The 25352-nt window shown below is 46.1% G+C and overlaps 1 protein-coding gene, 1 non-coding gene and 1 pseudogene across 2 annotated transcripts in view; 1 reads left to right on the top strand and 2 right to left on the bottom strand.

Moving 5' to 3' along the window:
* The window catches only part of LOC144807878 (uncharacterized), a 41336-nt gene that overhangs the window by 1533 nt on the left and 14451 nt on the right, over nt 1–25352 (bottom strand). The window lies entirely within an intron of this gene.
* TRNAD-GUC (transfer RNA aspartic acid (anticodon GUC)) lies at nt 6521–6592 on the bottom strand. Its single transcript has one exon. It is a non-coding gene; the product is annotated as a tRNA-Asp (tRNA).
* Nucleotides 10509–12046, top strand: LOC144807926 (uncharacterized; annotated as a pseudogene).

The following is a 25352-nucleotide window of genomic DNA, read 5'->3' as shown; positions in this document are numbered from 1 at the left end:
CCCTGTGACCAGTCCTGAAGGAAGGCATTGGTCGCCTTTGCCATTGGATCCGGCCTCCAGCTGAAGAACCTGGGAATCTGATAGGTCAGTCTGGAGGCAAATAGGTCCATCTGAAACGGACCCCAAATCGTCTGTAACCACTGAAAAACCTGGGGAAGCAGCTTCCAATCGCTGTAATCCCTGAGGTGCCTGGAATTCCAGTCCGCTACCTGATTGGACTGCCCCGGAATGTATTCCGCTATTACCGAGATCTGATTCTTGAGGCAATAGTGCCAAAAGTCCTTGGCCATTGGAACAAGAAGAGACGACCTCGTGCCGCCCAACTTGTTGATATACATTGTCCATCCGCAGAAGGATACAACAGGATGTCTGCCTCGGGGATAAGGTGCGAATCGCAAACGACCCTGCGAGCAGTTCTAAGCAATTTATGTGTAATGCGAGTTCTTGCGTTGACCATCTGCCTCCCGTGGAGATATCTCCGCAACGCGCGCCCCAGCCTCATCTGCTGGTGTTTGATTCGATTACCACCTCTGGCTGTGATCCGAAGATCGCTCTGCCGTTCCAGGCCTCTACATGACCTAGGCACCCCTGCATCTCGGTTCGGACTTCCTCCGACAGTGGGATGGAGTCCGTGTACAATAGACCTCTCTGAAGATGTTTGATCTTCAGGCGCTGAAGTGCCCTGTAGTGAAGGGGACCCAGGAATATTGCTTGGATGGACGAGGCTAATATCCCTACTACTCTGGCAATTGCCCTGAGTGTAACCGTCTGGTTGTCCAGCAACTTCAGAATTTCCTTCTTCAAATCCCTCAATTTTGCTTGAGGAAGACACAGCTGTGCCGTCTGAGAATCTATTGTGAACCCTAGGAAGTCTATTATCTGAGTCGGTACCAACACCAACTTCTTCTGATTGATGACAAACCCTAAGCTCTGAAGCAGCGACATCGTAAGGGTCAATTGCTGCTTGAGCGTGGACTGGCATTGTGCCAGGATCAGTATGTCGTCTAGGTAAATTATGAGCCCGACTCCTCTTTCCCTGAGGTGCGCCACCACTGGTTTCATCACCTTGGTGAAGCACCAGGGAGCTGAGGAGAGCCCGAAAGAAAGAGCCGAATATTCGTAGCACTGGCCGTTCCAGAGAAACTGCAGGAACCTGCGGTGTGGGGGAAGAATTGGTATGGACAGATACGCGTCCTTTAGGTCCAGCCGGACCATCCAATCCCCTTCTTGTAACAGATCCGCCAACAGGTGAATACCTTCCATTTTGAAATGGTTGTACGTTAGGTATTGATTGAAATCCCTGAGATTGAGCACTAACCTGTTGCCACCCCCTTTTTTCTGAACAATAAAGACGTTGCTGCAGAAACTGCGAGGTCCGCCTCGGCATTGTACAATCGCGTGTTTCTGTAGCAAGTCTGCAATTTCTTCTTCTATGAAACTGCGATCTTATTGGAAAAAATGGAGAGCAGGGGGAGGGGACACTTGTGTCGGATGAGAATAAAATTCCAACTAAAACCTTGTACAATCTGCAGGACCCAAGCATCCTGTGTCAAAGTCTGCCACTGTGGAAGACAGTGCCGTGTACGACCCCCCAGTGGAAGTAGTGAGAGATCTGTTACACTCACCTGTATTTTGCTGGGACTTGAAATTCACCCTGTTTCCCGATTGGAAACGGCCTCTGTTGAAGCTTCTGAGGGATGGGTAAAAGGTTCCACCGCGGGTGGAATCCCACTCTCCTCTTCCACGGCCATATTCGCCTCTCTGGGAGCCTTGTTGGTAGCCCTGGCCTGACGAGCGGCCCCCGCCTCGCCCGGCCCTTTTGAAAACACCCTGGGTAAGGGCTCGTTTAATACCGCTCTGGGCCTTGTCCAAAGCAGTGAATGTCCCCACATATTTGGACACGTCTTTGACAAATCAATCTCCGAACAAGTGACCATCAGCCAGGGGGCCTGGTTCTGCCTCAGCCAATTCCGCCAGGTTGCTGTCCATTCTAAGGAGTAATGATATGCGTCTCTCAGCGGAGATCGCACAGTTAGCATTGCCTTGGAGGCAGATCGCGCGCTGAGTCCAGCCTGCCAGAATGTCCGGATCCACAGGCGTTGCACCTTCTTTGGCCGCCAGAGCCATCTCTAGTATTTTGGCTAGGGGACCCACTACGTCGAGCATTTTATCTTGGCAACCTCTCCAAGCCCTGTCAAGCCCACGTTTAGGGTCCTTCGAAAACTTTTTCAGGAAGGTCAGCATGCTGGCATCAATCTCAGGAGTTTCTGCCACGTTGTCGGGCAGTTCCGGACGTGGACACTCTGATCTTAAACGATTGCGGACTTCTCTAGAGAAGCTCTTCCGCAGGTTATCATGAAGGTATTCAGACACCCCCGAGGACCGGGGGTGCATAATGTCCGAAGGGTCAAAGGTGAACGGCGAGTTGACCTTGTCCGCCGCAGCCTTAGGGGCCACTTTGGCTTTTTTCATAGGAGGAGGCTCCTCCGAAGTGTCAGTGTCAGTGTCTGTATTGGTGGTGGTCGTGTCGGTATCCACCTGAGCCTTACGCTTATCTTTCGCCTTCCCTCCTGCGTATGCGTGTTCCGCCGAACCTGACGCTGGCAGAGAAGCCAGCGTTTGAGAGTGTGGCCACTGATCTTGAGAGGTAGTGGCGGTTGAAGGGGCTTGTTCCTTCTTCTGCTTCTTTGGTTTGTCATACCCATGACGTTTTGCAAAACCTTCCAGTTGCTTCCTAATAGGGCGGAGCACCACAGCCAGTGCCTGCTGCACTGTTTGAGGAACCTTAGTCTCCATGGCTTTGTTCATCGAAGCCTGGACTGAAGCATCTAAAGCTTCAACAATGTTGTCCTCTAGTACAGCCTCCTGCTGTCCATCTCCAACTTCCTCCTCTCCTCCATAGTACCCCTCAGGGTCCTGAGCCCACTCTTCCATGGTACTGATGTAAGGTATAAAGGTACACTGGGACAGTAGCCCACTGTCTACACTCTGGAGGGATAATGGGGGGGGGGGGGGGGGTCAGCCAACAGCACACAGTCAAAGGAAACGTTACCCAAACCCCCTCAGCAAAGCTGTACTCGATATGGTCAGTGACCTGGCCCAAAATTTCCCAGAGCGTGTGCCCACTCTAAAGGCCTCTTATTTTACAACCTTGCAGTTTTTATACTGAAGGCGATCGCACAGGGAGCCTGCCGGTGTGTAGGACGCCTAGCAATGCGTCCCGAGTAAGCTTTGGAATCACGCCGAGGCGCACAGCCCAAACGCGACCAAAGCCAACTAAAAAGAAGCCCAAAACTGGTCGCGTTTGGGCGCGCGCGTCGGCCGTGAGCCACCCGGCCTTGCGTGAGGGGCGTACTAGGGGAGCCCAACGCGTGCTGAAGCGCTGCCGGTAACGGGCTCCTCTGCGTAATGCGACCGGCTCCCTGCCGGTCAGAGACCGTTAACTAGGCGCGCTGAAGCGCGAGGGCAGAAGAGGGTCTAAAAGCGGCGGAAAGCCCGCGATGCCAAAACCGGAGTCCTTGAGCGCCTCGGAGACGGCAACAAGCCCCTATGAATGCACCAATAACAACTTTCAATCGGAAGGTAAAATATAAACGCTACTAAAGCTGTAAGTAATCAATCACTTAAATACATCATAAACTTCGCTATAAACCTTCAATACAGATATAGACTGTCAATATAAGCAAAACATCCCCATGCTAAAGCAGAGTGAGGGGACCAGTAAAATAGGTGCGCTTAACTCTTGCTGTGAGCAGCAAAGAAAGAGGATGATGGGAGCACGCAAGGGGTTCTTATGGACTATGGGGGCGTGCCTATACTCATGTGTACTCATGGGAAATGTAGTTTGTTTTACTGTTAGTTATGAAAATATCCATTTTCATTGGCTGCTGTGTTTATTGCAGTAAAGATTGAGAAGCATAATCTGAAGCCTCCGGTCATGTAATAGAATCTTTTGCAGTATTCATGGAAATTACAAATTCTTTCCCTCTTTTCCAGATTCAAAGCAGAAAACCGAAAGAACAGATTTCAGCCGGTTAATTCCGGATTCCTGCCTCACCTCGGATTTTTCCACAAGCATTCCGGTTTAGGTCATCAGTCACGTGACCAGTTGGGTTCTGACCAGGAAGCTGTTTTAGCAAGCTTCAGCACGGTGATCCTGGGTACCAGTTACAGTTTTTACAGTTTCAACAAGCTAATCGGCTTAGTTTGTCGGCCGAGGGGTCAGTTGTGTTTTTACAGTTTCCAAATTTACAGCACTACAAGAATTATGAACTGTTCGCTGTAGCTGGCAAATAAAGAGGAATGGAGGTGGCGCTTGGGGAGCTTGTTGGCAGTATCCTGGCCTGATTAGTTTACTAGTAGTGATATCATATGAAGAATGATGGGAAATGTATTTTTTTCATTTGTTAAATTTGAATTGGCTGCTGTGAAATTTTCATAACAAAAACAGCGAAGAAAATGAAATCATAATCCTCGCCTCCGAGTCCTTAATAGAATTGAAAATTCTTAGACGTATTATCTAGAAGTTTTTCTTAGACTTTCCTACCCACCGGAGCTGGGTTGTAAATGTGAATAGAGGAGGCAGGAAAAGCCAAGGTGTGTGAGTGACTGAGAAACAAAGTGTTTTGCATTGCAAGGTAGTGGAAAAAGAGTTCTCAGGGTAGCATTTACCATCACAAGGAAAACATTACTTATACAACACACCGCCTTGAGGCAGACCATGAAGAAAGAAATGTACTGCGCCTTAAATAAACTGAATTCTGATGAGGATTTCCACCAGTCAAAGATGTACAAGAGCCTCGTAACACACTAAATAGCGAAGAGGAAAAACATCAATACACAATTAACCATAATTAAATAGTAATAAGGGGGCAGATTTACAATAACTGGCGCATCCCTGCATATCAGCACGGATGCGCCAGTTATTGTGCGCCATGCCTCCACCACCATGGATGTGCCGCATTTACAGTGTGGTACAAAAGGGGGTGGTGATTTACCGCTTTTGGCCGCCATAAGTGTGGCAGGGTATGCTCAGACGTGAGTCCCTTGCTCACTTTGCCACTGGATTCAAGCAAGCCGGGCTGAAGACGGCTGGAATGCCAGAAACCGGTCCTCGGAAGCTTGTTTCCGGTCCAGGGAAGACATGGCTTGGCAGTTCGGGCTGGACTGTTCCCATGAGGCACAGGGTCAGACTGATTTGCATATAGCCATGTCTGAACTGGGGTGGCAGAGTGGGCTAAAGAACGGTGATGGATTAAACCCAGATCTTTTGACTGCGTGTGAGTGTTTGATTGATTCAGATGCTCCGTCCATCACCACCCCCTTTTGTACCGCATTTACAGTGTGGCGCACCTTGGGGCAAAAATGGCATAGATGCATCACGCATCTGTGCCGTAAAAGTGGCGCATTGCTGGAGTTGCGTCGCAAGCGTGACGCAGATCCAGCAAGGCTCTGGGGGGCCCTATTGTTAGAATGCTGCGTCAATCCTTACGCCTGGCAGGCGCAGGGTTCTGACGCAGCATGGGCCCAAAAGTAACTGAGTTAAATCTTGTAGATTTCACTCAGCCCCTTTTATCAATAGCCATATTATGTTGCCTATCCTGCGCCGGAACGCCCCCCCCCCCTGCACAGGAAGGCCTTCTTCTGGCGCAGAGCTTTACAACGTGGCGCATCTCCTAGAAGCATCACGTTGTAAGTACCTCGCACCATGGCGCATCTTTTGCGCCGCCGCGTCACAAAAGTGACTCAACGGCGGTGTAAAAGGGGCGCAAGAGGCTTGTAAATCTGCCCCTTCATTTCTAGGGATCAGTGCTTCTTCTCTGGGATCCCTGCAGGAGGACAGCTCTCAAATTTCCCAAGTGCCCACGTGCACCAGCAGCTCCCCCTGTACAGGGTTGTACTTAAAAAATGCTGGGACCTGCAGTCCTATTGTATGATGATATACATATAGGACTCCAAATCCCAGAATGCAGTTTAAATAACTCACCTGTATTTGGCATTCATGCCTGGTCCTAGGAAATATAAAAGCTCTGATGAGGGTGGTGAGGTGTGTACGTCCGGGTCAGTGGTTCTTTTGCTTTGACAATATGTTTGTAAGTTATACCATTTCACTTCAATAGATGAAAAGTTTTCCTGCGTATAAAACAATTCCCCTTTCAGAGCCAGCATCAATATTCCATTTATTTAACATGAAAAATACTTACTTGAATACATTTTATTTATCATGTAGGTGTTTTATTTTTCATCACGCGTTTCCTTTCTCAAGAAATTACATAGTGGCAAAATAAAAAGGCACACATGCTGTCCAAAACGTAAAACACTTAGAAATTGCCGGTGATAGAGTTTGAAAGGTATGGCATTGAAGTACTAAATATTTTAAATTACGATGTGTGGCCACAAATAAAAAGTCTTAGCACTCGATAGTACTAGTATCACATTAATAATTGCATTTAAAGCAGATTTTACATCGTCCTACGTTTAAAATGTGGGCTGAATGTTTTAAAAGAAAAAATATTATATCCTCCCCGTCGGGGAATTGAACCCCGGTCTCCCGCGTGACAGGCGGGGATACTGACCACTATACTAACGAGGATTCGATATCACCGAGTCTGCGCAGCAGCTCCTCGTTGAAGCCTCAACCCGCCCTGTCCTGCCTGTGACTGATGTTTCTCATTTTCCAGCTCCTCTACACCTACCGGGGCCCCCGGCTCTGTCTGATGATGGGGGGTTGCAGCGGGGGCTGCACACAGGGGGGGGGGGGGGGTGAAAGATATTTTGCAAGATCCAGTTACAAAGAGTGTGCGTAGTTGAGGCAGTATCCAATCAAACATAGCGCATTATACAGGCAAGATGACGTCTAGGCACTCTGAAGCCACCAATGACTGATGGAAAAAATACACACCCCGGATGGAAAGAAAGCTGTCTTCTATAGGATCCAATATTTGCTGCCATGTGGGGTGCCCCCTTGAGTTTACTTCAAACCTCCACTATACACTTCCACCTACGTCCCAAAGGGACCCTGGGACTGGGAGGGGCTTTTCCAAGAGGTAGGCACCTTCCAAATGGGTTGTCAGTGCACGGGACACCCCATAAAAGCAGGAGGGCGACCAGAGACAGTCTCTGGGCAGTCCTCGCCCTCCACCCTGCCCGTGTCCCACCAGGGTCACACCTGAGCCGCCTGCCCTTCTCGCTCTGCACCTCAACTCTTCCCAGCATCATTCATTCTTTTAACTTTTTCCATCATCTACACAGAGGATAACTAATAATTCTCTCTCTCAGTTCCTTTCACAACTCACATCCAGACACCCGCCATCTCTTAGTCACCCGGAGAGCTCTTCTATGCTGAATTTTCCAAAAACAGAAAACAAAAATCCTGCTACCTCTCCCTCCACCCCTTGTGCTCCCCTCAAACATCTGAAATCTTGGGGTACAATTAAACCCTTCCACGCGCTTGAAAATGTTCATTACAAACGCTGCCACAGCAGCGGGTTTACAGATATTGAACACATGGGCCACACACACACAGGAACCTCTTTCTGTACATCCCAAACCCTGATGTCTCCGCCAGTCTGTACCAAACTTGACCACAGTAACTCTCCATTAGAATGCCTCGCCCAAGATTATTTTTACCCTCTGGATACATTTATACATTTCACCTCAAGAGCTCTGTACATCTCTCCAGACATGCTCTGTCGATTGACAAACTACCTGCAGATTAAATTAAATTCCGCTCACGTTTGATAACATATTAAAACAAGAGTTCGGTGGAATCAGCACAAAGATTATGGGCAGCGGATAAAGCATCCCTGAGAGGAGAGAGGTTTTAAGGCAATGTGGGCTCTGGTCCAGGGCCCCAACCTTTTAGGGGGCCCCTGATAGAGCCAGCTCTGTTCAGCAGAGAGTCTTGCATCGGTGGCCTTTAATAATTCTAAATTAGATTGTTTTACATATCGGTTTCCTTTCATTTATTTTTAATGCAGGTGATGTGTGAGGGTCTATTACAGACATTTTGCAGGGAAATGTGTTTACATTTCATGCAACATCCATGAAAAAGTGTCTTTTAGATCAAAACATGACCTCATATATGATAAATGGGAGGGGTCTACAGAGATTATTTGCAGTCATATTAGTGAGCTGCTGCTGTGTTACAATATTGAAAATACATGTCGCTATCGCTGAATATTAGATGTAAACACCTTTAGAATTAAGAGAGTGGGCCTTTATTCTGTCAGTGACCTGGCCACAGAGGGCCTGAAAGAGCTGAAATTGGATCATACATTTAAAGCTCTTCCGAACAGAGCCCCCCAAATCCTTATGATGTCCCTGCCTGAGAGAAGAGAGAATGGGGGACACAGTCATTGCTCAAAGAAAGGCCTTGGAAGCCATTAAACAGACAGAGAGAAAAATTGTCAGATTAAGAGTTACAAGGGGAGACAATGTGCCATTAGGGGAGAGGTGCTGACCTTGAAAAGAGGGAAGCAGGATGGAGTCTCAGAGTGCGCTCAACATCCTGTGATTCTGGGCGAATCCCTTAGAGGCATATTTAGCAAACTTTCGCGCAGCGCGGCAAGCCTCCTTGCTGCGCTGTGCTGCGTGAAGGAAAGGGCAGAAATGCATAGTACTTAACATGATAGGGCGCATTCCTGTCCTTTCCTTGCGCGGCGTACAATGTGCTGCCTAGCACCAGCGCAGGCTGCCTTAACTATGGGGCAAGGGGGCCTGCATTGCAGAAAGGATTGTTTGTGTGCAGGAAGGGACAATTAACTGCAGAAAAATACATAACCTGAGGCATTTTCTGCAGAAAGAGGAAAAAACAAAGAGAAATAAAGATATTTCTCCTCCTTATGCCTCATCATGGGAGGTGTAGCTTTTTGATGCATTCCCATGTCTACCAGTAATGGTAAAGATAGGAATCGGCAAAATGCAAGGGTGGATACGTGGGAACACTCGCGCTCCAACCAGCCTCCTAGGTCAGAGTGATGCAAGGTAGTGATTTGTGCTGCGTTGCGTTACTCAACATTTGTCAAGCACTCAGTGCCATGCAAGGTGGCCTTGCGTGGCTTGATACATCTACTTTGGTGTTGCGTCACCCTCTCGTCCCGTTGTGTGGTGCAAGGACGATGCAGCACTATTATAAGTTTCACTCTAAAACTCTTCTCATTGGGCCCAAAAAATGAAAGTGACCTTGTGTAATGCAACTGGCGCTCATGCAGACCTGCCAACTTACAACAATATTTCACCAGGTGAGAAGTAGGTGGAGCCTTGACCGAGATCCACCTAAGAGGAACTCTGCCAACACCCTCAACCAACCCTCTTCCCACAAAAAGGAAAAACTGAAGCTTGCTGAGTCGGTTGCCGATGCCCAGGGGTGTTTTCACACCCTTAATAGATATCTGACCAGAGCCTCCAAAAACGAGTTGGTAATCCACTCTTTGCGGTGTTTTTCAGCTCGTCTTTCCTGCCACTATGTTATATAGTTTTGGGTAGCGCTGGGACGCCCCGTCGCTGGGGCAGCTTTGCGCTGTACAAATCCACTAATAATAATAATAATAATATTGGCTCCTCAATGGGTGATAACATGTGGCACCATGTGAGTTGGCAGGTCTAGCTCACGTAAAGCGCTTCGATACCTGTAGGTCGAATTTGCACTATATCAGACTACATTAAAAAAAAGTTGAGTAAGCGCTACAGGGGATTGGGGTTAAGACAGATTGCACCAGTAGAAAGTAGGGATACCATTTCTCGTCATGCGTGTCCCCAAAAGTGACAGGTCTGTGTGTCCTTAAAAGTAACAGGTCTGTGACCCCATAAGTGACAGGGTGTTCATGTCCTTAAAAGTGACATGCATGTGTGTTTCCTTAAAAATGACAGGCCTGTGTCCCCAAAAGTGACAGGGTGTTCCTGTCCTTAAAAGTGACATGCATGTGTGTTTCCTTAAAAATGACAGGCCTGTGTCCCCAAAAGTGACAGGGTGTTCCTGTCCTTAAAAGTGACATGCATGTGTGTTTCCTTAAAATTGACAGGCCTGTGTCCCCAAAAGTGACAGGGTGTTCCTGTGCTTAAAAGTGACAGATGGTGAGCAAAAAGTTTGGTGACATGAGGAATGTGTGGTCTCCCTAACTGGAGCTGTTCTGTGGGGGATGTAGCATAAGGGGGTGTGTCAGAGCACGAGACAGTGTTAAATGTTATGTTAGCCTGGCAGGGCATTTAGGTTAAGGGAAATGTGTGCGCAAAAAGTGACAGGTCTGTGTGTCCTTAAAACTGATAGGTCACAGCCCTCTATGATGACTGTAGGTGTCCATTTGTCCCAAGGGGAGGTCTTCCAAAGGGCGGGTTTGTTTTGGGACCATCAGCGAACCAGAGTCCTATGACATTTGTATGCCATTGTTATGGTGTAGAGGTGTACGCCCCTTTTAGAGGCTGCTTAGGATACATATAAGACTTCCTTAAGAGCCTCATACAGCAAGCAGAAGCCTGAATACGAAAAGGTGCCCTCACCCCACATCAGAATGAAGAGATACAACCCATTCGTGAAAAGGCCAGTGTTAGGTGGCTCCCAACCGACTATCAATAGATATTACCGCACTTTAACTCCCCATGTAATGGACGAGGATGCTCAACAAGAAACCCCTAGGGATATGGGCTGCGACGTTACTGGTTTTGGCAATGGCATATGTAGGCCAATGGAAGCTCGCCGTCTCAAGGATTGCGTATGTCGGATGTCCCCGATTAAGGGAGACAGCAGCGAAAGTGAGGTCTCATGTAGTGGCAGCCTGCTTGCTGGCCTCAGTTCAATGGACCTGGAGGAAGCTGAAGAAGCTGTAGCACCGCCTAATACACCCGTCTATGAAGACATGGACCTTCAGGAGGATAAGGCTGCTGAGAAGGTCGATCTGCAACAGCCATCTACAAGCGTCGAAGATGATGGGGCATCACAGGACATTAGCGACTCTCAAGATTTCAGAGCCGCCGCAGATGACGATGAAAATGCGAAGGTTAGTAACATTTTTAAAAAGAGAATGTTATGAGCAGGCAATTACATAATGGTTTATTTTATTTCTTCAACTAACAAACTGTCAATATTTTCTTCTTTTGGACCCTAGAGAGCAAACACAGTCAAATACACCTACTTAATAAACTATGGTAAAAAAGATGTAGCACCTTCTATCACACCCAGCTATGATGCCATGGACCTTCAGGAGGATACGGATGTTGAGAAGGGTGTTCTGCAACAACCTGGTACAAGCGTCGAAGATGATGGGGCATCGCAGGACATTAGCGACTCTCAAGATTTTAGAGCCGCCGCAGAGAGCGGTGAATATGCAGAGGTTAGTAAGAAAATGTTATGCGCGGTCACCTACATAACAATGTATTTTATTTCTTCAACTTACAGATTGTAATTCTTTCTTCTTTTGAACCCTAGAGAGAAACCCCAAAAAGGCCTGCGTCAGAATGGCGGTCTACAAAAGCGAGCAATGTAATTTTCAATTGTCTGTGGTGCTCAAAACAGGCTGAAAGTTCCACATGCCAAAATCGTGATGGCTGCGACAAGTGTGTATGCAACTCTGACATGTGTGAAAAGGAAGATGAAGGCTTGTCCTACTACGCAAGGCAGGAAGTTAAGGCTTTCGCCGCCAGGTGGTCCTAAACTGTGTCAGGCGTGACTATTACAGCCTTTGTAACGGACAACAAATCAACGATCCGCAGCAGGAGGCTCATGAATGTTTGTGTGAATCATACAGAGCAAGGACAATACGCTATATTTGTAGTTTGATAGATCCATACAAGGTGTATAAACTGCTAAGGGTGGTGTATAGGTTGTACGCTGAAAAGAAGCTTGTCCACCCGGATATGTTGAGAATCTTGACATCTGCAATCAACGAGATCCGATATGCCTATGACCCGAGCTTAAAATTACCAGGTATGCAGGGTATGGGCACCACTTTCAACAGAAAGATGATAGAAAAACTCGTAGCACGAGGTATGTGTAATCTGTATAAAAAAAAATAGAAAAATAGGGTCTTTGGCCCCCCGAAAACTGTTTTAAACAGGGGCTTATTTAACGTTACATGATAGCGTGTATTTAGAACAAAGTAATAGAATGTTACACCTCAAGGTGACTCTGTGTTGATATGTCCTTACGACACTGTGAAAAATGTAAAGTATACTCTGTTTATGATTTGTAAAATTTTTTCTTTAATTTTTTAATAAAATGCACTTATGCAAAACAAGTGGCATTCATTGTCTGGTGTGTAGCGGACAATAACATGTCGGGGTCCCTGTTAAGAAAACTTTATTATGATACACGGGGAGTTGGAAGCTTGGGAAGCGCCGAAGCTCTATATAGAAGGGCTGTAGATGAAAACGAACCTGTAAGCAGAGATCTGGTGAAGAACTGGTTATCAGGAGAGGAGGCATATTCACTACATAAACCCGCCAGAAGACGTTTTAAGAGACGGCCTACAATCGTTAATGCACAATTAGATTATCAATGGCAGGCGGATATCATCAGCCTTCAAGATTTAGCAAAACATAACAACGGAGCTCACTATATATTAACTGTTATAGATGTGCTGTCCAAGTATGCCTACGCAAAAGCGTTACGCGATAAAACTGGGGCTAGTGTCACGGCCGCTTTTAAAGCCATCTTCGAGAAAGGGCGAATTCCTCAAAAACTACAAACCGATGCGGGTAAAGAATTCTTAAACAACACATTTCAGAAATTATTAAAGCACCACGGCGTTCAACATTTTGTAACACACACAGAGGTAAAAGCAGCGGTTGTAGAGCGGTTTAACAGAACTTTAAATTCTAAGATGTGGAGGTATTTTACGGCCCACAACACCTACAGATACGTTGATGTTCTACAGGCCTTTTTAGATGTATATAATGCCAGTTATCACAGGACCATCAAAACAGCACCAGTAGAGGTAACGCATACTAATTCGTTAGCTGTTTGGAGAACTGTGTACGGACAGAATTTCGCTACAAAGGTGAAGAAGCCTATTTTTAAAAAAGGTGATCACGTAAGAATTTCAAAATTAAAAGGGGTCTTTACGAAGGGTTACCAACAGACTTTTAGCGATGAAATATTTATAGTGGAAAGTGTGGAGCTTAAAGAGGGTTTTTTAGGGTTCAGGGTCAGTTTTCAGTTTTTGGGTAAAGGGGTATTTTTAGGGTTCAGGGTCAGTTTTCAGTTTTTGGGGTACAGGGTTAATTTGTAAAAATAAATTAAAATTATTTTTAAATTAAATTAATTAAATAAAATTACATTACATTTAATTATATTTTAATAATTTAAATTTATATTAAAAAAATATATATATATTTACCAATATTTACGTTGTAATGGTATGCGTTGTAAAGGTACTTGCGTTGTAAAATCCTGCGTTGTAATTGTATGCGTTGTAAAAGTTTTTGCGTTGTAAAAAATGCGTTGTAATGGTAGTCGTAAAAGTATGCGTTGTAACGTCATACATCCATGGCCTTCGTACACTGTGCATCGGGCGAGTGCGCCAAATCCGAGTTAGACTTGTTTACTCTAAAGCCTACACAGACAAGCATCGAAAACAGCTTCTTCATGGAGGTATCGCCTTTAGCCGCTTTGACACAATTGGCCCCTTTAGAGTTTTATGTATCAGGGTCCACGGATATGTATCTGGATCGCAACAACACGCTACTCCACCTTATGTGTAAAATTGTAAAAGCTGATGGTTCCGACATAGCAGCAGACGCTAAAGTGGCTACGATAGCTTATTCCCTCGCAACCCTGTTTAATCAGGTGGACTTCACCCTGGGCGACCGCCTCATCACACAGAACGATAACATGTACGCCTACAGAGCCTACCTCGAGAGCATTCTAAATTACAGTAGCGACGCCCTCGACACGCAGCTTTCATCGGGGCTCTTCTACAAGGACACATGTGAACATTTTGAAGTCAAGGAGTTGGACAATGAAAATCAGGGCTTTGTAAAAAGAGCCAGTTTTGTATCGGCCAGTCGCCAGTTTGACCTTCTGGGCCGCATACATTCAGACCTATTCTTCCAAGATAAACTGCTCATCAACGGAATCGATCTTAATATCAAGCTGACGCGTAACAAGGATTCATTCTGTCTCATCAGCGGGGATGCGGAACAGTACAAGTTGGACATGCTGTCAGCGAGTCTGTTTGTAAAGAGGGTAAAAGTGTCCCCGAGTGTCAGACTAGCTCACGCCGACGCTTTGCAAATATCAAACGCCAAGTACGCAGTGGAATGCTCTGAAGGTATTCAGCATCACAGCCGGTACAAGGTTAACGCAGCAACAGAATTTATTTCTGGGACAACTACCTAAGCTTATCATCATTGGATTTGTGGACAATACAGCTTTTAGCGGCTCCTACGCCGCAAATCCCTTCAATTTTAAGCACTACAACATCAACTATGCTGCGCTGGTCCACCAGGGCACCGTGATTCCTGCAAAACCGTACACCGCCAGTTTTATAAACTCCAACTACATCAGGGAATACCAGGGGCTGGTTTCGATTCGATAACCGGGAAGCATCTACGGGACTGTGGTGTAGCTGTGACAAGAGAAGGCTATGGGACCGGATACACGCTGTTCGCATTCGACCTGACCCCTGACATGGAAGACGGTGATCATTACAACCTTGTCAAAAACGGAAATCTAAAAGCTGAAATACGATTTAGTAATCCGCTACCTACGAATGTGAACATGATCGTATTCTCTGTATTTGACAGCATCATTCAGATCAACCATGCCAGACAGATTTTGTTTGACTATCTTTAAACGTTTGTGAAATGGACACTGTGCAGATACGGGACTTCTTAAGCAGGCACAAATACGCTAGGAAATATTTTTTAGGTGTTTTCCCTAGCGATGGGCTGCCTACCGAAATAGGGTCAGAAAGACCATGCACCCTAGTCTTTAACACCAATCCTCATTACAAGGGTGGAACACACTGGGTTGGCATGTTTATAGATAGTGACAAGGTTACGGTGTTTGACAGTACATCAGAGTTCCCCGAACACAGTATCTATACAAAACCCATATTCAAGTTTGTGAAAAAAGCTGCGGCGAGGATTCGCTAGCCATCACATGCGGGGAACACTGTATTTATTTTATCAGTAAAATGTCTGAGGGTACGTCGTTTAGAAATTTCTTAAATCTATATTCGAGTGACCTTGTTAACAATGACAGTATAGTTGTGAAACATGTAAAAGAGAACACAAGGGTCTCGGTCCGGCCTGTGGAAACAGAATATAGCGTCTGTCAAAATTGTAAGGGATTGTAACACATGTATGTTTAATGATGAACGTTTAAAATAAAGAATTTTTTTAAAGCACACATTCAGACTCTGTATTTCTATGCTGTCTCATACACCATAATTAAAATGTTTTAGAAAGACGAGTGAGAAGGGTTGAAAATTTATAAAAAGTGTTTATTACAAACATTATGTAGATTACGCATTATATTGACAGTCAATACTAAAGAAATATATGAAGAAAAATCACTGTTATACACGTAGCAGGCACAGTTATTCAAAAAGTCTGTAGAAACATTAAGGATTAATCCAAGTGTGGGTCTTGGACATGTGTCTTTTTCGCCGTGCTGAAGGCCCCATGGGGTTGCTGCAAGAGGGGGATAGTAGGGGCCCGTCAGAGGCGGCAGGCGATGGCGGGAGGGGAGCCGTTAAACTTTCAAGCATACGGCGGTGGTCGTTATTACCCACGAGTGTGGAAGGGATGTTGAGTTCAGCGGTCGCTTGTAGAAACTGCTCCCAGCCTCTAGGAGCATTTTGATGCGTTAGGATCTTGGGGTGAGTGAGACCTTTGACCAGATCGTACATGTGTGATCCAACAACCGGCTAGCCCTTGTAGAGAAATTCACCCCGGTCATTCCAAGCTGTTTTGTCTTTAGAAGCGGCTAGTTTACTCATCAACATTTGCGCGCCCCCCTATGCCTCTGGCTTATATTTTTTAGGAGGTCATCAACAAAAATATCCGAAGGAGGGGTCTGGGAACGCTGCGGCTGTTTGGGCGGCGTAGCATGCACAGATGCTGCTGGCTGTTCAGAGTCCGGGGCATATAAAGTTAACTTGTTTTTTTCGGTATCCCACTGTTTGTAGTAGCTTAGAACATTTTTAAGGGTGCTGGTGTAAAGGGTAGCTTTGTCGTAAGGGTTTAGATCCATTCGGTTCAAAATGTCTTTAATTTCAGCATCCAGGCGTAGAGTCTCATTACGACGTATATCCCAGGCATTGTCCGCAGTAGAGCCCAGTTTCTCCAATTGTTGCTTAGGAACCAGATACATCTTTGAGGCATGCTCCATCACAGTCCTGAGAGGAGGCTTGCAATTACGGGTATAGCTATGCCCAGCAATGAGCCTATAAAACCCCCAGACTGTTTCACCAGTTTCTTTTGGTGATGAGTGAGGCCCTTTCATTACCGAGCTTCCTGATAAGATGTCGCTTCTCCTTCAACACTTGTAACTGGCTCTTTGATATAGGCACGTTGCCTTTTAGGGTGTTTAGAGCTATTTCTGAAATGGCTGCCACTAAATCGTCAGAAGCTGCGCAGAGGAGGGCCTTTCGGTGTTTGGGACTGGCTGTTACCAACATTTTCAGAAAGGCCCAATTGCGACGTAGGCGTTCAGACATTGTGAACACCTGGGGGGTTATAAGGTCTGGCTACAAATGTCTCTAATGGTCTTCAGCGCTGCTTTTTATAGGCTCGGGACTTAGTCTTTGGGGTGTAAGCGACTGGGAGATCAGGGGGAAAAATATCCGCCCTTAGTCTGTAGTCTTCTAGAGTATTATTTTTTAAGTCGACCAGCAGGTAGCCGTGGGGTTTTGATGTAGCGTCGTTAAAGGCCTCCATGAAGAAGTGTGTCTTCCCAGGGTACATCTGCTTAGCTATGATGGATATTTGCTGCTTGTCACAGGGATTTTTAAATAAAACAAGATATGAGGCATTGAGTGCTATAGAACGGCTATTCTTACCCTTGTAAAACAAGTTCTGCACAATGTAACATATGCTTAGATTGCGGTGATGTGAATATTGAGTAAAAGCTCGTTCTAGCTCAGGATGGTCACCACCTTCGCGCATAAGGTCATCGACAATCACCATGTTTACAAGGGTCGAGGGTAGCAGCACATCATCGTTGAGATTCTCAGGTATACCTTCTATAAATCTGATATGAGGGAAGCTGCGGGACAGGTCGGTATAAAGCTCTTGCCAGCACGAATAAAGCCATATGATGTTATTAGGTGTTTGGGATAAAGCACCTGGAGCATTTACTAAGAGCTTTTTTATAAAGTAGCTTTTACCGCAGTTTGAGGGCCCTGCTAACACAGAGGAGAATGGGTGCTGTAATCGGGTGTCCATTGTGCTGGTGGTGTCCTCTCTAATGCTCCTAATATCCGTACGGCAGTGTTTTATAATCAGTAGTCAGGACCCTTTTGTCAAAAACAACGCGTAAGGTTTTATGTAGGGGCTGTGTTGTAATGTCCCACTTCTTTTTGGATCTGACTAAGCAGGGCTGGTTAACAACTATGGTTTTTATCATTTTCATGATCGGCCGCTGCAGAGTATTCATGCACCAGATCTTTCAGACTGTCAAAATTAATTTTTAGGGTGTTGCTGACGTTTAATGTTATACCTTTGACCTTCATACACACTTTGTTGGTGTTCGTTTTGTACGAGTATGTCTTAGTCCCGGCTGAGGTATATTCTATTATGTACTCATCCTTATCGAGTTCGCTGGTCAAATTACTTAGATAATTCCCAAGAGGAAGATCTTCATCCCCCGGTTTACTCGGAAAAATCACTGAGTCGGTATCATGATACAGACAACGGTCCTGGAGTTTATCCATAACACCGTAAAGCTCTAGACGGGCATGTGCAGTCGTGAAGCATGCTATAAAGATGTTTATGTTGTTACACGTTGTGGGATACTCTTTTGTGTATTTCCAGCACACAGCAGCGGTCTCGTCATCGATAAACTCGCAGCTGGACACCTCGTAACAAGGTGCAAAAAAGTACTTAAACAGTTCGTCAGGATCTGTTATTAAGGTCGTATTTGACATGTTTGTATGCTGTGCGAATTTTCCCCATAAGGAGTTGAGACAGAGTTTGTCTCACTGTCGGCGGGCAGGGTTGACTTCTATCAAATGTGGCCGTAAACGTATACCCTCGTGCGTGTGGTAGTCATCGATGTATTTCTGCTTTGCAGCTTGACTAGTACACCATTCGGGATATCCGGAGGCCTCCTGTTTGTCTCTCAGAAACAAATTAATGTAGCGTAAAAAAAGAGACGTGTCGTGGTCCTCTTAAAATGCCACACCTCGTGTACTCTACCGAGTCTGTAGCCTTTGTCTAAGGCAGCTTGGACCTCGATGGTGCACCAGGTCCCTGTGAGCATCCTTTGTTCTTCGGTGTGACTGCAACCACCGACCTCTTTAAACACAGTGCATGTACGACAGAGGGGGAACATCAGCTTACCATCAACTCTGTATGGTAACACTGGAAAGTAAAGCTGCCTTGGAGGATAGATTTCACATTTGACTAGCCCGAAGTATTCGGAAAGGGGCTTAAAGTCTCTATATATGATGGTAGGGTGCCCTAAGGGGTACACCTTCATTTTGTTTACAAACGGGTACAGACTGGTGAAATCATAATAGTGTATTTTCTCACCCTCCCCAGCGGCCCTGTACAGCTGTATGGCATTTGTACGCCCCCCGAATAAGGCATCGCGGGGTTCCAGAGCTTGTGGTAATTCACGACTCTGAAGGAAAGAACGTAGCTCAGTGTTGGTTGCTGTCATCTCTAACCACTCGTGCTCCCATAGTACCCGCAGAGCAAAGCCACATTTTTCAACATACTGGGCCCTTATCATAGTATGTCTGTGTAAGTGTCCAAATTTGGCCCCCAGCAATCTGTTAAACTCATGAGGTTTGTAACACTGTGGACAGCCGTGGTAAAAACACCCCTTGTATTCAAAGGCAGTCGGCACGCCCTTAATTTCAGCGTACCCATCCAGGTAATAGGGACCCAGGCGGTATTCACCACCCTGTAAGGCATGCCGAATATCTATTTCTTCCTTCTCAGAGACGTACATGAGCCATTGGATAGAAGGGGTTGAATAACCTTTCTGTTTACCGTTATAGAGGTCTGGCGGCACTAGAGCGATACTTTCTGGTCTTAAAAACATGTGCTTGTAGATGGACATACACATGGAGGCCAAGGTGATGTTTTGAAAAGGGTCTATGTATTCAACCGACTTTGGCATTTGAGGTGTCTTGGGTTTCAGACCCTGACTTTCTTAGTCATTTGAGGTGTTTTGTGTTTCATGACCCTAACTTTCTTAGTCATAGACACCACAACATCTCTGAAGAGGTTGCATGCCTGTCGCAGGATCATTACATCGGCCTTGCAATAGGCTTTCAATTCGGTTTGAAAATTAAACTCCTTTTCATGGTTTTCAGAGTACCACTGTAGAAAACTCTCTTTCTCAGCAGGCATCATATAATCAACCCCGTAGCTGTCCGGAGGCGGCATGGGCCCCACATAATTCTGGTTCGCCCAAGTGTTAAAAAAGTGTGGAAAATAACCTTTACACCCGGGAAAACCAAAAGCTTTTGGTAGCTTGCTCAATTTCATGGGTAGGAAATTCAGGGTGTCTATGAATCTTATTTGTAACTGCCCAGCCATTAACAACATCAGCTTGGACCCTTGAGTGATGAGTTCTACTTGCACCTTTTCACGAATCATATTCTGTAAAATAAAGAATGAGTCGTATGCTTTAGAGTTGTGGGCAAGCATGGTATACCCCTTTGAATTTTGACTGAATGAACGTATTGAGGAAATCACCAACGCACGTTCGCCCCTCAAACTCCCAGCAGTCATCGGAAGTTAGATGGTGGGCGTAAATATAGTTAGGTTGGTGTACCCCCGTCTCCTGTGTGCACTCTATATCAAAAACAATGTAATCTTCGGTTTTGGGCTGATGTCTGCCTTTAACCATGTAACACTGGTGTACAAATCCAGCCCGACATGGAATCTGACACCTTGGATATTTCATGCCTTTGCATTTGTGCTCTGTCGACACATATCGGCCACACTCTTGACAGTCCATTTTAGGGCTGCATTTAATAGCTTCACGGTGTATGTGCAAGCAGGCTTGCGAGCGACAAAACATTTTACAGGTGCGACACATCACCTTCAGGGCATCGTCTACAACGCAACCATCCCTCTGACACATCTTACAATGTATTCACACTGATGCTGTGCCTTAGTGTTGTATATATGGTCGCAATGTGTGCACACGTACTTGACTCCCAGAAAACTTTTAAGGTTCAAGATACCGTAAAAGTGATTCTCATGGTGAAGGACATATACAGTCTTGTTTTTCACACGCTCCCCGCTCCCCGGTAGTAAAGTACTTCCAAGAACCGTTGTGATAAAAACTTTCACCGCAACGGCGAAATAGTTCTCAAAAAGACCTATGTCGCCAAAGCCGACCATGCGGTCTGGAGGTATTTCAAGAACCTCATGGGCTTCAGCTGCTCCAGACATGATGACAGCGTCGGTGATGTTGCGACCCATCAGCATTCCCACGATGCTGGCCGCCAGACATGTGTTGGCTGCTCCGTTGTTAAAGTTGAGCAGCCAACTTTGTTTCTTACCAATGATCTTACTGTACAGGACACTCTTTAAAGGCCTGGAAACACCCCCCTCACGACCCCTTACAATGAGGGCTATGACTCTGAAAGTGCCATAGGCGACTAGTTCAGCCTTACTCTGTAAAAGCTTTGACAGGTTTTCTAAAAATTCCACAGCATCAAACACATCAAGGGCCCTTCTTTTGGTGAACAACGGACTGTCAAGGCCCTGCCCCTGGAAGCGGAGCTGGAAAAAATCATTAGGACCCACATCACGTATCAACCTATCAATGAGTGATTGCACAGCCTGCTGTATGACTAAATGCCAGTGCAGGGAGGACCTTATCCGGTGTAGGTTAATAAACCTAAACTCCTCGTAGTGCTCTGTAGCGTTAAATCTCTCTACAGTACGGCTGTAGGTTCTGACGCTCTCTAAGAACACTGTCTCTGAATCCTCATCTTGAGGAATCTGCCTGGAGGGGGAGTTTGCTGCCGTATCACTTTGGGGATTCTGGTTTAGGCCGGGCTTGGGGGTCCTTTTAAGACGCCGTGTAGCGCATATTTTCGCTTTCTTTAATTTACTTATTAAAAGCCGGCGTTGCTTAGCACTATTAGCCCACTTATGTTTTTTGCGGGACCATACTTTTCTAGGTAGCCGCCCCCCTCCTACCTGAACAGTATGGTTTGTGTCGGTGTGTGATGTGCTCATAGAGACCTCTGCTACAGCCCCAGCCCTAGGGCCTTCTGTGTGTACCTGGGATTGTCATTTTGGTGCTCTACCCCGGGATCCCTCCAACTGTACCACCCAAGGGCGGTCCTCGCCTGAACTTGTGTAATGACTGGTGCATTGTACCGGTGTATGTGATTCAGGCGGTGCTTGTGAAAATATATAATCTTGCATGAGGGGTTCCATGTCCTTTTTACGGTTGAGGAAGCGTAAGAAACGCAGGGAGTTTGTCAGAACTGTGTGGACCCTGCTGCTGTATTTAGATTTACGCTTACTTTTATTAACACCCAGGGGTTGTTGGGTCTTTAAGGGCCTACGCCGGCATAGTCAAGAGGGGATACTCCAAATATCGGCCACTGTTGTTTGGCACGTTTGTATGATAACCCTTTTACACTGGTCAACCATTTGTAGTATCTTTCGCTGCGCCTCCAGCCCCGATCTGTCGACGCTACCGCACACCCCTAGTTTTAAGGTGGCGGAGTTCACTTGTCGTTTTAACTTTCTGACCACCAGTTGTATGTCTTTCACATGGGCCCCTAGTACCTCTTTTGGGTTTACAGAATCGAATTGCGGCGGATTAGGGATGAATACAGTGGCCGGTTGTATTATTATTATTATTATTAATTGGGTTTTGTTAAGCGCAAACAACCCGGAGTACACCATGCTGCAACATCCCTGGACCCCCACTCGCACCATTCGCCGCAACACCATTCTGTTGTGGAAAAGTAAATTTTGCCATGTTGTATGTGCCTACGTGTTCCCCATCTTATGTTATACGTGCATGATCGATATGCATGTATTCCCCTCTGATCGATTAAAGACGCAATTACAGTTATGTCCATCTCTAGTATGCCAGTTTCCAGTCTTCGTGAAAACAACGAATATTACAGTGTGCACGTTAATTCATTGAATTGTCCCCGTTTCTAGGCCTCAAAAGGGCCCGGACTCAGATTCAGCTCCTGTCTCCTGAACCCTCTCCGAGGAGCGATACAGCCCCCACCTGTATCCCTGACCCTTTGCTTACTTTATGCCTCGCAGTGCCCGGCCCGGCCTGGCTCTGCCTCCCAGTCTGCCAAGAGTATGTTATGTTTCTAGTTATCAGTCCAGCCCTCCTTCTCTGCATTCCTAAGCTACTGAATCGCATCAATAGTTTCCGTCATGGTCTAGCCTTTATGTCTCCATGTAAGAGAAATACTGTATTAATATTCATAGAATATTCCTCGCACACGCAATACATATAGAATTATGCATGCACCAGTCTTAGTGTCTATTAGTCTTTGCCCTGATAACTTTTGGATTCTATCAACATGTACTCTAAACACCAGATACTAGATATGCCCTGGGTACATGTCGCTCTGATACTCCAGACTTTAGTCTCCTCTTCTAGCGCAGAAGTCATAGCCCCCAGTTCTCCCTGGTAACACGTCATTGCCCATTTTGCGCGCACCACTAGGTTAGAGGTCCCAGCTGCTCAGGTAGCCCCCTCCATGTTTCCGCCCCGTTTATGACATATTCTGTTACGTTTGCATCACATGTCTATGTATACGCCCTGTACACGCCTTCTTGTTACATCATTTTGCCCTTATCTTTCGCGACTGCTACGAGTCACGCCTACTGCTACGCCTACTGTATTGAATGTAATGTATTTGTTTAAGTATATATACTGTACACCCATATTAAAAGTTGCTAGCCAATTGTCCGTTCCCAGATCCTGTCCCCGGCAACTGCCTTCATTCTATTCCCGTACAGGCTGTCCTGTTCCTGTCCTTTATGCCTGATTAAAGCCTGTTGACTCAAGATACCTCGAATCCTGACTCTTATTTATTGAGCTACCTGTTTTATTGATTATACTGAAAAATAGTACCGGTAATTAATTATTTATTTACCACATAATGGCGCCCGAGTAGGGACTTGCCCTTTCCCCACGCGCCGGAGAAGCCACGCAGGCCCCCTGATCCTCTGCAGCCGTGACGGAACCATACCGTGCACGTGCAGATATTTCTGCTTCAAGTATCCCTCAGGCCCACGGAGGAGACGGAGGTTGCGGTCCAGCGTCCAGACGAGGCGGTGAGGAACGCGGCGAGTCCCGACCAGAGCCCAAGCCGAGAGTCCAAGGTCCGAGGTATCCGGAGGCCCACCTGTAACTGAAGTCCGAAGTTCGTAGTCCGTCGTCGTAGCAGTCCAGTCCAGTCCGAGGCCTTCCGTTCTTGCTGCCCGGTGAGTACCGTTGCTGGGGTAGTATCTAGACAGGGTCAATTAATTTGTCTCTGGTCCGTGGGTTTGGGTACACAGATCCAACACGAAGTGTTCACCTAGGTGGACGCGGGTCCTGACGTGTCTCTTTATGGGACCGGTAAGTTTCGTGCTGTTTTAGCAGTGCATCTAGTCATTCCAGTAAAGTTCTGTTCTCAAGAAATTCATGTGTTCTGTCCAAACTGTTATTTTAAATGTTATTTCATGTGTTTTCAATGTCGTGGTATGAGTGATTTGTTTTTTCCAGTTATTATTGTGTTTATCGTGTATTGTATTGTGTCCAGACTCCAGCCTAAACTATGCCTCTATTCTCGAGGCTACGTCAGTAAAAAACCAGAAAAGGATTGCTAGAGGAAGCAGTTCCTGTCCCGCCTAGGGACAGTCCAGGTCATTTTATGTATCATAAGCATGGCTTAAGTGCCATATTATATCTAGACTTATGGGTGGAGTACACTAAGGAATTAGAAGAGAAATATAGATGGCCCGTATCAGGTACGTGGGATGCCGAGTGCATCATGCGAGTAGAAGAAGCATTATGGAAAAAGAAATCCAGACAGTCCCAGAAAGATGCCATCGAGTTATGGCGCAAAGAATCTCATAAAAGAACCGAAAAAGAAATCAGAAAGACAGAATTAAGTAGGGAATCCTCAGAAAGAGCCCAAGAAAGGGAATTAATCGAAGTAGGTGAACGAGTTAAAGCCGAACAGTCAGACAGACAGAGAAATGCCCTTATTAAGGGTATGTATCCTCTTCTTGCCGAGGGCTTGCCGAAAGCAACCCCGGAAGCACCATGTCATTTTCCGCCGCCATTAGTTCCGATTAAGCTACGTCACAAACCGACCACAGCTGATATTTTTCTCTCGTCCTATTTGGACGACACAGTCCCAGAATATGTAAATCCTGCTCCGCCAGCTCCCGTAAATAATGTAATTCCTGTTCCTCCAGCCACCGGGGCACCCGTTACAGCACCTGTTACGGTACCCCCGGTCCAGCCTACAGTACATGTACCAGTTACATCAGTCACTCTCCCAGCACGTACAGTACACACCGACGATTCTAGTCTAGGAGCCGCGGGGGGAAGTCCTCCTGGAACCCCGCCTCAACACAGACGTGTGACATTACTCGAGCTACATGCCCGAGCGTTACAGCGTTCGCCCAAACATCAGTCAGTTGCAGATATCAAGCGAGCTCTTACCGAATGCCGTTATGATCCAGTCCCAGGCGATGATGATATGGTCATATATTCATTGCGTGTAAGACGGGTGACCGAATATTTGGACACCCTACCGAATATGAAGGAATATCTAGACAGAATATATCGTTTCATCCGTACAGGAGCAGATCCAGCAAGTATTGGCGAAGCCATGGCTCAAAGAAAAGTCGAGATTCAGCTCATGCTTTTAAAGTTTCTAATTAATTGTTTGATAAGGGAACAAGATTATCCGGATAAAGATCCGGAAGAAATGAAAGTCCTGACCAGGTGGAGTGACCATATAGCCGAGGGAAGACACAAGACACAGAACTGTATAGAGAGTATGTACAAGAAGATCCGTAGGGAAATAATAAAGTTACACGAGAAACGAGAAGCAGCACGAGTAGACGAGAAAGCAGACAACTCTGATACCGAAGAGGTAGACGACGAGAATCCCTCCAGAATAGCGTATGTAGGTAGAACTAGACTTCCCGACCGACATTCACGCCTAGAACACAAG

Source organism: Lissotriton helveticus, chromosome 1_2 (assembly GCF_964261635.1).
Source record: "Lissotriton helveticus chromosome 1_2, aLisHel1.1, whole genome shotgun sequence".
In the NCBI taxonomy this organism is placed as follows: domain Eukaryota; kingdom Metazoa; phylum Chordata; class Amphibia; order Caudata; family Salamandridae; genus Lissotriton; species Lissotriton helveticus.
This window is presented reverse-complemented; position numbering and strand designations above follow the sequence as displayed.